Here is a 12037-nt window from a genome sequence, read left to right on the forward strand (position 1 = left end):
TGAGCAAGTCACTTAACAGTTCTGTGCCTCAGCTTTCTCACCTATAAAATGAGGAATCAATACCTCCTCTTCCTCCCCCTTAGACTGTGAGCCCCATTTGGGACAGGGACTGGATCTGATCTGATTATCTTGCATCTACCTCAGTGCATAACACATTGTTGGGCACAGAGTAAGAGCTTAATAAATATCATTACTACCATTATTATTCTTTCATCATCTTATGTCTAACTTAGACCCCAACCGCTGCAACATAATACCACTTGATTTAGCTTGGTCCTCGGTGGAAAAGCTCAGATGCAATGTATCTACCAACTCTGTTATATTGTAATCTCCCAAGTGCTTAGTACAGTGCTGTGCACACACTAAGGGATCCGTAAATACCACTCATTGGTTGACTGAATTGGGTCTTAGGCTCTGGGTCATGGATCTGGAGTTGGCTTGAGTTGTTTTGAGTCAAGTTACCATTGGGTTACCTTGGGTCACACTGAGTTGCAATGGATTATGGATGGACTTCTAATATAAATTCTACTTATTCAGAGTGTGCTCATTAGAGAGTGACCACATTTAAGGAGAGTCTTAAAAGTACTAAATCACTGTGGCCTTTTCTTCCTCTCCCTTCTCCATTCCAGATGTTTCTTCTCCGGGCCAGAGACGTGCCGTTTGGAAGAATAACTTAAGAAGCCACCCATATCTTACTGTAATCTCATCAAATTGGCTCCAGAAACATTCATCTAACATGATTAATCAAGCCACCTCAGAGATGTGACAAGTTGAAGTGTCTGGACTTTGAGGAGAACAAAGAACAGGTTTGAGGACCAGAGATGTGAACTTCTGTTTGTATAGATGCTCAAATTTATGGGTTTCCAATTCCAAAAGGAATCCTGGTTCCTAGCCTTGGGCATGTGATGGGGGAGGTGTTGTATTTGCGAGCTACTCCCCTTCATTCATAACATGGGGCTGCTCTATATTAAATAGTGATTATCATGAATGAAGTGGGTGTAACTTCCAGAGAATTCTCCAAAAGGCTGTCAAAGCAGAATTACTCTAGTTGGGTTTTCTCCTTGAGGCGTAGAAATTGTTGTTCTAATGATTTTATTTCTGCTCTAAAATGGGGTTGTTTCTTAAGGAAACAGGTAGGAGGAGTTTTAAAAATTCATTTTGGGTCTTCAAAAGGAGAGAAGGAAAGGGGTGAGGATAGCTGAGTGTCTTAGTGACCAAGGATTCATTTTTCTACCTGAAAGGTAAAGTGACTGTGGAAAGTCAGTATGATTGACCTCGTCTAAGATGAAAGAGACCTTTATCATGGGGTTATTAAGATGTGATGGTGGGATTGCTGGGATAGGGTTTCTCTTGTTGTCCACAGAACATTGTCCAAAGCTCTGGAAGTTCCAGCAAAGGGAACCACAATATCAAGGTCAACAGCATGATGACCTTGGGGCTAGAGCATGGTCCTGGCAGTCAGAAGGACCTGGGTTCCTTCTGCTACTTGTCTGCTGTGTGACCTTTGGCAAGTCACTTCGCTTCTCTGTACCTCAAGTACCTCCTCTGTAAAAATGGGGCTGAGTCGGTGAGCCCCTTGTGGGACAGGGACTGTGTCATTGCATCTAGCCCAGCACTTAGAACAGTGCCTGGCAAATAATAAGTGCTTAACAAATACCATAATAAAATTCATTTATTCAATCAATCATATTTATTGAGCACTTACTATGTGCAGAGCACTGTACTAAGAGCTTGGGAAGTACAAATCGGCAACATATAGAGACGGTACCTACCCAACAACGGGCTCACAGTCTAGAAGGGAGAGACAGCCAACAAATCAAAACAGGTAGACAGGTGTTAACACCATTAGAATAAATAGAATTATAGCTATATACACATCATTAATAAAATAGGGTAATAAATATGTACAATTATACACAAGTGCTGTGGGGAGGGGAAGGGGGTTGGACAGAGGGAGGGAGGGGGGTGATGGGGAGGGGAGGAGGAGGAGGAGGAGAGGAAAAAAGGGGGGGCTCAGTCTGGGAAGGCCTCCTGGAGGAGGTGAGCTCTCAGTAGGGTTTACAAGGGAGGAAAAGAGTTAGTTTGGTGGATGTGTAGAGGGAGGGCATTCCAGTATATTGAGTTAGGTCTTGGGCTCTGGGTTAAAGATTTGGAGCAGGGCTGCATTTTGGGAGACTCAAGTGGCATTGAGTGGGTTTGGGTCATATTGAGTTGCAATGCCCTAAAGATAATAATCATAATAATAGTTATAATGGTATTTTTAAGCACTTACTATGTGCCAAGCACTGTTCTAACCTCTGCGGTAGATATAAGGTACTCAGGTTGTCCCACACAGGTCTGAGGTTAATCCCCATTCTACAGATGAGGTAACTGAGGCATAGAGAAGTTAAGTGGCTTGCCCAAGGTCACACAGCAGACAAGTGGCAGAACTGGGATTAGAACCCCTGTCCTCTGACTCGCAAGCCCATGTTCGTTCCACTAAGCCACACTGAAGCCACACTGCTTCTCTTCACGCTGGACAGAGCAATCCACATTCCAGAACTTTCAGCTGATGCCGTGCAATGAAGGGGATTGTCAGTGTAGATTCTCGTTCCCTTGAATTTCAGGCAGGACCCTGGACTTTACCACAAGCCCATTCTACAGCCAGAGAGACCTGCTTTGGTATACAAATAGATTTCCTCTCTGCATGTCCACAGCATCTGTCATCCGATGAGCTTAATCAATCTATCAGTTGATCACATACTGTGTGCAGATCATTGTTCTAAGCACTTGAGAGAGTACCAAACAATAGCTGATAGACAGGATTGATGAGCTCTGCCCCCAGCATATATAAATCAGCGTGATTGAAATAACAGGGATTTATCTTGGGTGGGATCTGACAGAATTCCACATTAGCTTTCTAGAACATTTACTGGGCTAGTGAGGAGACTTGGCCAGGCCTAGGGATCTTAGATCTGTCTTGGAGAACAAGGAGACTCACCATCATTCCATCATCTCCAGCCTCTGCCAAGGGAAGTCCCTCTCGGACGGCCTGGTGCGAGAACTACAGCAATAAGCGTGGTTTTTATTATTCCTTCAAATGGCCTTGCAAAGAGTACCTACCCCTTTGTTTTAATGGTGTTTGTTAAGCATTTACTATGTGCCAGGCACTGTACTGAGCACCGAGGTAGATACAAGTTAAATATGTTGGACACAGTTCTTGCCCACATGGGGCTCCTAGTCTTAATCCCCCATTTTACAGACGAGGTAACTGGGGCACAGAGGAAGTGAAGTGACTTGCCCAAGGTCACACAGCACAGAGAAGTGGCAAAGTCAGGATTAGAACCCAGGTCCTTCTGGCTCCCAGGCCTGTGCTCTATCCACTAAGTCTCGCTGCTTCCATTCCTCCTCTGAAGGACCACCAGGGATGCAAAATGAACACAATCACCATTCACCATCACAGCAACTATAACTGTGGTATTCGTTAAGCACTTAGAGTGTGCCAAGCAAGTAACTGTGTGCTGCGGGGTAGAAACAAGAAAATCAGGTTGGACTCAGTGTCTGTCCCACATGGGACTCCCAGTCTAAAGGGGAGAGAGAGCAAGAATTGAATCCCCATTTTCAGATGAGGAAACTGAGACCCAAAGAAGTTAAATGACTTGGCATGGTTCAGTCGAGTTGTTATTGACACGGCAGAGCTGAGGATCAGAGTCCCAGCAGCCCCATTTCATGCATGAAACTCAATGTGAGCAAGTAATGCGTCTACCAACTCTGCTGTAATCTACTCCCCCATGTACTTAGTTCACTGATCTGCCCACGGTAAGTGCTCAATAAATACATCCCATGATGAATCCCACAATTAGTTTCATCAGAGTCCCCTCACCACCTCTCCTACCTAAGCCTTGGGGAATGCCTCTTCAGGACTTTAGGCTGAAATCAAAGAACGAGGCTGTGAACCGTGCCTACATCCAGTAGCTTTGCTTGCTCATCTTGTCAGCTCTATCCAATCACCCATCAAATTCTGGCTTTCTTCTAGTCGAAGCAGACCAAGGAGGATTCTAAGACTGCTGGAATTTGGGAAGCCCAACCCAATCCATCAGTGGTATTTATTGAATGCTTTCCGAATGCAGAACACTGTACCACAGGCTTGGGAGAGTACAATACAAGAGTTGGTATATAGGTTCCCTGTTCCCAACAAGCTCATAGTCCAGGGCATCAAACCAAGACAGGTAGCCTGCCTATCAGGCCATGGATATAAACTATCAATTGATTGACACCAGAGAGATTCCTGATCAACAGTTCTCCATCTCCTTGGGACAGGAGTAGAAATAGGATGACACCAAAGCAAGAGGGACTTAGGCTAGACTCAAGGAAGAAGATCACTCCCTTCTGCATCGCCCTGACTTGCTCTCTTTTTTCTTCCCCCCTTCCAGCTCCATAGCACTTATGTACATATCTGCAATGTATTTATTCATATTAATGTCTGTCTCCCCTCCTCTAGACTGTAAGCTTGTTGTCGCCAGGGAATGTATCTGTTTATTATTGTATCATACAGTGTTCTGCACACAGTAAGCACTCAATAAATACAATTAAATGGATGAATGAATGAATGGCTTTGGAGTGAGGTCATGGAATCTTTGCCTCTGGGAACATATGAATGTACGAGCGACAGAGACACAATCCTCCTTGGATGGCCTGGGTCCAGACTTGCTTGGAGGCAGTGGGCTGGACTAGATGACTTCTGGAGGTCCTGTATATTGTGCATTTGCCCTTGGCCTCTATGTCATTTTAGTGTTTCATTGTTCCTAAAGTGTTTGTTTCTAGTTCTCGCCCCCCCCATCTTCTATGTCAGCACTTAGAACAGTGCTTGGTACATAGTAAGTGCTTAACAAATACCATCATCATTATTATTACTATTATTTGTAGAATATGAGCCCCTCAAGGGACAATGTCCATGTCTAATTCCCACCTGTATACTCTTCTCCAGAGATTAGAATGGTGCTCTGCACAAAATAAGCACTTAATAAATACTATTGCTACTAGTAATAGACTGTGTGGTCAGGGAATGTGTCTGTTTATTGTTTTATTGTACTCCCCCAAGTGCTTAGTACAGTGCTCTGCACAAAGTAAGTGCTCAATAAATACGATTGAATGAATGAGTAATAATAATAATAATAGTAAGCACTGGGGCAGGTACAAGATAATCAGGTCCCACATGGGACTCACATTTAAGTAGGAGACAAAAGTGTTATTGAATCCCCATTTTGAAGATGAGGAAACCAAGGCATGGAGAAGTTAGGTGACTTGTTCAAGGTCACACAGCCGGTATGCGGCAGGGTCAGGGATAGAACTCAGGTCTACTACTACTATGGACCAGTTCTGGGAGTCTACAGTGACTAATGGGTGGGTGATGGGAGACTGTATTTCTTCCCCTTTCCTTACTGGGCAGACATTTATAGTCCCTGATTTGGAAACACTCAGACATTGCTGTGAAATGTATCAGAGTTCATGACTCACTCCGAAAAGGACAAATGAGCAAATTGCCTAACCAATGAAAAATCCTTTCCCTTTCTTCCTTCCTTGTCTTCTCCCTAGAAAAGGTTCCAGCTCTTCTCTGATTCATATCCTAAGGAAATCAACACAAATCAGAAGAGCTGAGTGTTCAGTCAAATATGTCCGACCCTCTGCTTTGAGACTTTGACGTCTTTTCCTGCCACAAATGGATTCCCTCATGAAGAACGCCTTTCTCTTCAATGGAATTACTTAAGGGTGGAGAATCTGTCTGAAGTATTTTAAACACTGCTTAAGAAATACTACTTTGAAGGTATAAATCCTCTTTAATCCAGGGAGTCTTACCCACAAGTATTATCATTACCATTTTGAGAATATCTGATGGGGATTAACAATCATTCAAAAGGGGGTAGTCAGTCAGTCAATCATATTTATTTAGTGCATACCATGTGAAGAGCACTGTTCTAAGTGCTTGGGAGAGTACAATATAACAATATAAAAGACACATTCCCTGCCCACAGTAAGCTTACAGAGGGTAGCAATTTCTGCCAGTTGAGTGGTAAGGAATATTTTTTACCTGCCCCTATGGAAGACTGTGGGGTAACAAATGCCCCAGATGGCAGGCATTTCTGCATTCATTTGCCAATTTTTGCTATTAAGAATGACCCTTAATTACTAATGTATATTTCTAGCCGATCTGTCTGAAGACAGTGGGCTGGACCTGATGACCTTTTTCAGGTCCCTTCCAGTTCCCTGAGTGGGTGATGCTTGAGGCCAAACCTCTCAAATATACGTAAGGAGCCCACCAACATTGGTGGAGGTAGGCCTCTATCTTATACTGGCTGTCGGCATGGAGCCAGCTGGTGCCAAAATTCCATAGTCTAGGAAGGAGATGGAGACAGTGTGGAGGGAGGAAGGAGGACTAGGAATGGAGATTACGGATCACAGGATGCTGAAAGTTTAGCTGCCAATCAAACCCACCCCGGGGATCGAGTTTCTGAATTTGAGGGATGCCTGGAAACTTGGAGCATCCGGAGGCCAGTGCCCGGCCATTTCCTTGTTAGAATGACACCCAAAGGTCAGCTGTCAATCACATCCCTGTCTGCACGAAACTTGGTGGACAGCACCACTGAGCGCATTGGTTCAATATGGTACCCAGAGTCCTGAGGGCTGGAATGAACCACCTCACCTCATTCCATCCCACCCCACCTCAGCCCAACAGAGCAGGATTCGGGTCCTCCAGATCCGGTGGAACCTGAATGTTTGTGGTAGAAAAATCACTTCCCAACTGAGCTCGGACTCCAGCTCTTCCTCCTATCAGTCAAGACCCCATGAGTCACCGGGCTAGAGAGGGAGAGTGTTTGCGGACAGCTAACCCATTTCCTCTGCTCGATGAGTCACATGGTTAATCATCAGAAGAGCATCCTGTGGAAGGGGTCCAAGCCCATACTTGAGGCAGCAATGGCCTTTTTGGTGTCATGAGTTTATGCTGCTGGCATGCAACGACGCCCCTCATTAAGCGGCATCCCGCTGTCTGTCCCGGGAGGGGTCAGGACTGGGGGTGGGACGGGATGGGTGGTCACGAGAGAGGTGTTTAAATCTGACCTCAAGGCTTCTAACATGAGTGTTTTGTGAATGTGGGATATTTGTGAATTGGTGGATGTCCTGTCTCCATCCTCAGACTGTACTCTCTCCTGTAGTGAGGCCAGGGAAGGAGGGAACAGTATAGGAGAGGAGGAGGGGGAGGGTCAGGTGGAAACTGCAGGAAAAGCCCCCCACCCCTTCCCCTTTCCAGCTGATCTGTGGGGACCAGCCCCTCTTTTTACCTTCCCCTCTAGACCGTAAGCTCCTTGTGGCCAGGGAACATATCTACCAACTCTGTTACATTGGACTCCACCAAGCACTTAATGCAGTGCTCTGCACACAGAAAGTACTCAATAAATACCATCGATTGACTAATTCCTCTAAACTGTAAACTCGTTGCAGGAATGTGCCTGTTTATTGTTCTATTGTACTCTTCCCAAGGGCAGTACAGTGCTCTGCACACAGTAAGCGCTCAGTAAATACCATTGATTGATCGACTAATTCCTCTAGGCTGTAAAATCGTTGGGAGCAGGGAATGTGTCTGTTTATTGTTATATTGTACTCTCCCAAGTGCTTAGTACAGTGCTCTGCACACAGTATGCTCAATAAATAGGATTGACTTAATAAATACAATTGACTGACTCCTCCTGTCTCTTCCTGAGTACCCAGTTCTTGGTGTATGTGTATGCGTGTGGGTGGCCTGTCTCCCTCATAATAATAATAATAATTGTGGGATTTGTTAAGCACTTACTAAGTACAGTTAAGCACTGTACTAAGCCCTGGGGTGGATATAACAAATTGGGTTGGACATAGTCCCTGTCCCACACAGGGCTTACAGTCTTAATTAAGAGAAGCAGCGTGGCTCAATGGAAAAGAGCACGGGCTTTGGAGTCAGAGGTCATGGGTTCAAATCCCGGCTCCACCAATTGTCAGCTGTGTGACTTCGGGCAAGTCACTTAACTTCTCTGTGCCTCAGTTACCTCATCTGTAAAATGGGGATTAAGACTGTGAGCCCCCCGTGGGACCACCTGATCATCTTGTAACCTCCCCAGTGCTTAGAAGAGTGCTTTGCACATAGTAAGTGCTTAATAAATGCCATTATTATTATTATTTTACAGGTGAGGTAACTGAGGCACAGAGAAGTGAAATGACTTTCCCAAGGCAGCAGAGCTGGGATTAGAACCCATAACCTTCTGAATCCCAGGCCTGTTCTCTATCCACTATGCCATACTGCTTCTCCTCATCAGACTGTACCCTCTCCTCCCTCTGTTCTTTGCCTTAGTGCCGTGTGTGTGTGTGTGTGTGTCTGTGTGTGTGTGTGAATGTATGTGTTCTTTCTCCCTCGTCAGACTGTTAGCTTCTCAAGGGCAGGGACCATGCCATTTTCTGTCTCTGTCCTTCCTGCAGTGGCCCAGTACCATGTCTGTGTGTCCCGTCTCCCTCATCAGACTGTCAACGCCTTCTCTTTCCTCCGTCCCTCCCCACAATGCCCAGCACATGGCTCTGAACCTCCACACTGGAGACTCAATCCAGACACTGGGCCGATTGGCAAAAAAAGTAGGGGAGTCCAAAACACTAAACACGGCTTTGCCCGTTTCTCCATCCTTGGAGGAACCCAAGATTTTAAACAGGTCCTGGCCAGCCCTCCAGGCATCTTGGAGGCAGAAATGAAAATCCTGTGGTTCAGAAGATGTGGGGAGAGTCAAATGGCTTTTTGGGACAATGGGGAAACTTGCTTTGACTGGCTTTCTGCTCCTGATCAGAAACAAAGCCTCTCTAGCAGGCATGATTCAGACCCCAAATTTTACAACTCTTTTCCCAATCACTTGACCACACTTTCTTTGGAGAAAGATGCCAGGGATTATTGTTTCAGAAAATATCAATCATACTTGTGATGAAAGGCCGCCACATTTTTTCACAAATTGGTCCTCTGAGCAAGATGAATTTTAATAGATTAGATTATTAACCTAAAGGTTGAGGCAGGCTGGGAGAAGCTGACTGATCTGTTCATAATTAGTATTATTTATAATTATTTTACTTAGGAAAAAAATATCACCTTAAATGTCAGGATGGTGTTTAATTGCATCAGATGAGATTCAAAATAATTGACTTTGCAAATGTATTAAAAAAACTCATTTGAAATTTCTGAAGTTGCTGACAGTCTGTCTGGAGGAGGGAAGATATTGATATTCATTATTGGGAATGGGTGGAAATTGATTTGTGATTTTATTTTAAAATAAATTTTGTTTGTAGTTTCCATCTAGGAGGTTTATCTGGTTGAGCTGAATACTGATTTAGGCTGTTCTACTCTGTGTGCCCCCAGTGCATTAGGAGAGAGTTGGGAGGGGGGGGGGTGTATCTGGGTATGTATGTCTGTGTGTGTGTGTCTATGGTTGGGTAGACCGGGATACAGGGAAGTATACAAGAATCCAAGTATTGGGCTTAGAAACTGGGAGAAAGAAACTGCATGTAGCAAGAAAGCAGTTACGTGAAGCAGCACAACCTAGTGGATAGAGCACGGGCCTGGAAGTCAGAAGGATCTGGGTTCTAATCTCAGTTCGGCCACTTTGCTGTGTGACCTTGGGCAAGTTACTTCACTTCTCTGTGCCTCAGTTACCTCATCTGTAAAGTGGGGGTTGAGACTGTGAGCCCCATATGGGACAGGGACTGTGTCCCACCTGATTTGTTTGTATCCACCCTAGCGCTTAGTACAGTGCTGGCACATAGCAGGCACTTAAAAATACTATAATTATTATTATCATTATTATGGAAGTGTGGAGATGTGTGTGGACCACTTAAAGTATATGAGTAGTTGGAGGATTGGGAAGGAGCATGGATGCAGGATCTCCAAGAATACTGCCAAGACCTCTGGTCCTGATCTCCGCTGAGCGGGAGAGAAGGGTGGATTCTGCACTTCTAAGCTGGTATGGGAGGTGGGAGAGAAAAGAAAGAGGGCTCTGGTCAGTCAGGGTGAGATGGGGGATAGGAGGAGGAGGGGATGAGGAGGAGAAAGTGGCTGATATTGAATGGTAGAGAGAAGGCCAGATTCCCAGAAGTCTGGAGATTAAAGGGATCCCAAATCTACAGGAAATGCATCTACTAACTCTGTTATACTGTACTCTTCCAAGGGCTAAGTATACTGCTCTGCACACAGTAAGCACACAGGAATCAGCAAGGCCTAGAGGAAAATGCATGGGCCTGGGAGTCAAAGGACCTGGGTTCTAATGCCAGCTCTGCCAACTGCTTGACTGTATGACCTTGGGAAGTCACTAAGCTTCTCTGAGCCTCAGAAGTCAAGTAGGGATTAAACGCTACTCCTTTCTACTGTGAGCCCCATGTGGGACAGGGACTGTTTCCACCCTGATAAACCTGTATCTACGCCAGTGCTTAGAACAGTGCAGGACATAAAGTAAGCGCTTAACACATACATAGTAAGTTGGTGATAGATGAGTGAAGCATGCTGGTTGTGTTATAGTATGAATTCAGCAAGGTAACGTAGGTGGGGGAGAGCTGATTGAGAGCCTTAAAGCCATCGGCGAGGAGTTTCTGTTCAATGCAGAGGTGGATGGGCAACCTCGAATAAGTTGCCCAAGAGGAAATTCTTCTCTACATTCAACTGATATCTTTCCTATTGCTTTCTAAGTACATTTCCTCTTATTTAATCCTCGAGGACATGGACACAATGAAGCAGTGTCTACCTTATATAAAAAACCTTACATGAACTTGAAGGCCTTTATAAAATCTCCACTCATCCTTGTATGTATTGTACATATAGGAAGTACTTTCACTGTAGTACTTTCACAGAGAAGCAGCGTGGCTCAGTGGAAAGAGCCCAGGCTTGGGAGTCAGAGGTCATGGGTTCTAATCCCGGCTCCACCACCTGTCAGCTTTGTGATTTTGGGCAATCACTTCACTTCTCTATGCCTCAGTTACCTCATCTGTCAAATGGGGATGAAGACTGTGAACCCCATGAGGGACAACCTGATTACCTTGTATATCTCCCAGCATTTAGAACAGTGCTTGGCACATAGTAAGCACTTAGCAAATGCCATCATTATTATTATAATTAGTTATCTCATTTTAATCTCACAGCATTCCTGTGAGATATTATCACCATTTTACAGATGAGGAGACCGAGGTCCAGAGAAGTGAAGTGACTTTCTCAAGATCACCCAGCAGGCTAGTGACAGGATTAGGAGTAGAATCTTGGATCTACCCCTGCGTTTATCCCAGTGCTTGGACCATAATATGTGGTTGATTAATCTCATTCTGAATATTGAAATGGTGTGGAATGTGTCTACCAACTCTGTTATATTGTACTCTCCCAAGCGCTTAGTACATTGCTCTGCACACAGTAAGAACTCAATAAATAAGGGAAGCAGCATGGCCTAATGGACAGAGCATGGGCCTGGGAATCAGAGAGACCTGGTTTCTAATCCTGGCTCTGCTACTTGTCTGCTGTGTGACCTTGGCCAAGTCACTTCACTTCTCCAGGCCTCAGTTACCTTATCTGTTAAATGTGGATTAAAACCATGAGCCCCATGTGGGACATGAGCCCCCAGACTGAGCCCCCTCCTTCCCCTCCCCTTCCTCCCCCTCCCCATCCCCCCACCTTACCTCCTTCCCCTCCCCACAGCACCTATATATATGTATATATGTTTGTACCTATTTATTACTCTATTTATTTATTTTACTTGTACATATTGATTCTATTTATTTTATTTTGTTAATATGTTTTGTTTTGTTGTCTGTCTCTTCCTTCTAGACTGTGAACCCACTGTTGGGTAGGGACCGTCTCTATATGTTGCCAACATGTACTTCCCAAGGGCTTAGTACAGTGCTCTGCACACAGTAAGCGCTCAATAAATACGATTAAATGAATGAGTGAATGACATGGACTGTGTCCAACCTGATTAGCTTGTACCTACCCCAGCACTTAAAACAATGTCTGGCACATAGTAAG

This window comes from Tachyglossus aculeatus, chromosome 11 (genome assembly GCF_015852505.1).
Source record: "Tachyglossus aculeatus isolate mTacAcu1 chromosome 11, mTacAcu1.pri, whole genome shotgun sequence".
Classification (NCBI taxonomy): domain Eukaryota; kingdom Metazoa; phylum Chordata; class Mammalia; order Monotremata; family Tachyglossidae; genus Tachyglossus; species Tachyglossus aculeatus.